Consider the following 4164-nt stretch of genomic DNA (forward strand, 5'->3'; position numbering starts at 1 on the left):
GTGTGGAGTATCCATCCATTAAATCACAAATAACACCAATATAACGTGTGATATTTTTCCCATCGTGTACATTTGTTTCTGTACATTTTGGAGCTATTGGTCGACTTTCTTTCTTTATTTGGTGTTTAACGTCGTTTTCAACCACGAAGGTTATATCGCGACGGGGAAAGGGGGGGAGATGGGATATATATAGCCACTTGTTAATTGTTTCTTGTTCACAAAAGCACTAATCAAAAATTTGCTCCAGGGGCTTGCAACGTAGTACAATGTATTACCTTACTGGGAGAATGCAAGTTTCTAGTACAAATTTGGGTTGTTTGTTTGCTTTACGCCCAGCCGACCACGAAGGGCCATATCAGGGCGGTGCTGCTTTGACATTTAACGTGCGCCACACACAAGACAGAAGTCGCAGCACAGGCTTCATGTCTCACCCAGTCACATTTTTCTGACACCAGACCAACTAGTGCTAGCACTAACCCCATAATGCCAGACGCCAGGCGGAGCAGCCACTAGACTGCCAATTTTAAAGTCTTATGTATGACCCGGCCGGGGTTCGAACCCACGACCTCACGATCACGGGGCGGACGCCTTACCACTAGGCCAACCGTGCCGGTTTCTAGTACAAAGGACTTAACATTTCTTACATACTGCTTGACTAAAATCTTTACAAAAATTGACTATATTCTATACAAGAAACACTTAACAAGGGTAAAAAGAGAAACAGAATCCGTTAGTCGCCTCTTACGACATGCTGGGGAGCATCGGGTAAATTCTTCCCCCTAACCCGCGGATGGGTATTGATCGACTTTGAATACCTGTTTTATACGGAGGTAAATTCCTTTCACTAATATATGGTCAATTTTACTACCCAACACTGTCAGTTGTCTCTCTGTTCCTGAAGAACAGTTCGTGTTTTGAATTATGCATTAACCCATTTATGCCAACATTTTTATTTTGTATGAAACATCTATAAAAATGTTGCTTTTTATTTCAGATTAGCATATCGAACACTAATTTGTATTTACAACTGTGACAATTTTACTTTAGGTGCTAAAATACCCCCGCCCCAAGTATGGGCACGAGAGGGAAGGGGTTTTACATCATGATACCCAAGAAGTGCACAGTGCACAGAGCCACATATTTCTCTTATTTTCAAAACAATTAATCATTGTTGGCCGGAAACAATTCTCCTGCATGATTTTGACCAGATGTTTGTGATTGTGTTTTTCACCTGTTTTTCTACAATGGCGTATTTCGGACCTGGGAGGCAAACAACATGAAGCACGCTTCAGTGCACTCTTATGTAGAACATCTGCAAACAAAAGTGTCAGAACAAATCTTGCTCAGCATGTTCAATTTCACCCAACACAGCCTGTATCCACATGTAAAAAGGAGAATCAGTGTCCTGTGTGTTTCAGACATATATTGCTTTGAGTGGAACTGGCGAGAACATTGGTCATGACACACCCTTTTCATGTGAAATGCCGATGTTTTGTCTTCGATCTTTGCACCGTGCATCAGAGCTTGGTAAGCCAGAGTTCCGCTAGATGATCGAGCCAATCATATCTGATCTCTTCGTCTGGTGAGTGCCAGATGGGAGCTAAGCGGGCAACCAGGCCCTTGACGTGAGGCACGGCACCAATAAACTCTTGTAATACCGGGACAGCTTGGCAGCTCTACAGTGGCCTTGTTGACTGCTTCGGTGATTCTGAGCAAATGCCTGATTTCCTGGAATCTGATACCCACAAAAGGCGAAAATAGTCGATCACCATCTCCTTGAACGAACGGCTATGGGGTATTTGTTAACATCTTGGTCCGTGAGGTCAGCTCGTCCTGTTGTTTTGTCATGAAGGGATGTTAGCTTTGCACCAGACGACGAACTGATTTTGACCAACCTTTTGCTGTCTGCAGTTGATGTACTCATACTGCCTTAGACACACATGATCTTTACATGGGTAATGTTGGGATTGGAGCCGGGGTGTGCTCTCCCGCCTAATAATGCTACCACACATTTGTACAGTTAGTGTCAGGATTGCCAGTGGTGCAGTGGTGATGCAAGTGAATAGTTCTAGCGAAGCTAGAAAGACACTAGTTCATTTCACTCTAACGCGACTGCAGATCTGCAAGGAAACTTATGGCAGGGGAAATAAGCTTAACTGAAGACGAATAAGTGGAGTAACTGTTCTTCAACGGATTGCTCTCACTGATCTAAACATTTAGGCTTAGATCAGTGATTGCTCTGTTTGTCGTCTGCTAGTCTGCTATTAAGTAGTCTTCGGTTATGTGAAAGTCACATCTATTTCGAGTGTGTGCATCGATCCGTGTAGTGAAATATTGATCTTTGATGATTTGGCAACATAACTTCCATAAATGTGCTTCGAGTTAACCGTTAACCATTTAAAAACGTCTTTTAACAAGACCATGTTTCGACAGGCCAGACGGGAAGGATCCTCTATGGCTCACATGGTATATAATGTTTTCCGCCGTTTTTTAAAGAATCCTTTCAAATTTGCTATTCCAAAAATCAGATACCACAGTATTTCTGCTTTATGAAAAGCTATATTTCACAAACAAAACTACAGGCTTGAATTTTACCCTTTTCCCCCTTTCTGTCACCAGTACTGAAGAACAACTCACTTACGTATCACATTTCTTAAAATGCTTATTTCCAGAAAATGGGAAACATTTCAACAACAACAACAAAAAAACACAAAGCCAAAACCGCTATGCATGAAAACGAACGAATTTAATCGAACTAACTGCATGGAGCAACACGATCAATGATTTGCCACCGATGAAGTGTGTGCATGGCCCCATGCCTGCGAAGTATGCCTCAATAAATGATCGACGCTTAGTCGTATTTGTGTCTAAATAAATACCCCGTTGTAGCACGCCGGAAACTGACTAATTGTTTGCTTCTTGAAAGGTTCCTTCTACTTCCAACATGCTTAAATCGCCATGCACGTTGACAGACAAGGAAGATAGAACGTCTTTAGAGCCTTTTTTTTTTTAGTGCATGTGAATACCCCACCCCTCCTGTGCCCATCGTCCCATATATGGGACGGTACTTTATGCATACACTACTTCGCGTGCAATTGTTTTCTACACATTCTGAGAGATATAATTTTAGATAATTGCTGTATCTTTATGTTTCGTTATATTAAGTGTTCTTTAAAAAAAAAATAAAGGAACGGCAGCTTTTATCTTTTTGTATTCGCGACTATCACATGTTTTCCACAAAATTGCAAGAAAAGGTCGCCTCCTCTCTCAAACGGAGGGGGGTCTGCAAACCAAACTAACTGATTCAAAACAAGTAGACCCTCTTGATACATTCAGCATACCAGAGTCTGGGACCTGTGCATAGTTAAGACATAGAGCCTCCGAATAAGGTGCGTCCCATATATGGGACGATGGGGATAAATGGGTCAACTAGAGTTACTCCTATCCCTCTTTCCCCGGCCCCCACCTCTACCCCTCTTTCCCCGGCCCCCACCTCTACCCCTCTTTCCCCGGCCCCCACCTCTACCCCTCTTTCCCCGTCCCCCACCTCTACCCCTCTTTCCCCGGCCCCCACCTCTACCCCTCTTTCCCCGTCCCCCACCTCTACCCCTCTTTCCCCGGCCCCCACCTCTACCCCTCCCTACCGGCCCCCACCTCTACCCCTCTTTCCCCGTCCCCCACCTCTACCCCTCTTTCCCCGGCCCCCACCTCTACCCCTCCCTACCGGCCCCCACCTCTACCCCTCCCTAGCGGCTGATATCACTGAGGAACTGTGGGGGTACTTAGATCACTTTATCCTCCACATTCTACCACAGCAAGTCAAGATGCCCACCTCTACCCCTCCCTAGCGGCTGATATCACTGAGGAACTGTGGGGGTACTTAGATCACTTTATCCTCCACATTCTACCACAGCAAGTCAAGATGCCCACCTCTACCCCTCCCTAGCGGCTGATATCACTGAGGAACTGTGGGGGTACTTAGATCACTTTATCCTCCACATTCTACCACAGCAAGTCAAGATACTGTGATTTGTTCACAGGTTGACAAGTGTTTTTGCTCGGATAAAAATTCCATTGACAGCCTTTCACTTGTCATGATGTAAACGAGAGAAACTTAATATCTGTGATTGTTTTGTTGTTGTTTTTTATTTGTTAATTTTTCCC

The sequence above is a fragment of the Littorina saxatilis genome, linkage group LG15 (genome assembly GCF_037325665.1).
Source record: "Littorina saxatilis isolate snail1 linkage group LG15, US_GU_Lsax_2.0, whole genome shotgun sequence".
Classification (NCBI taxonomy): domain Eukaryota; kingdom Metazoa; phylum Mollusca; class Gastropoda; order Littorinimorpha; family Littorinidae; genus Littorina; species Littorina saxatilis.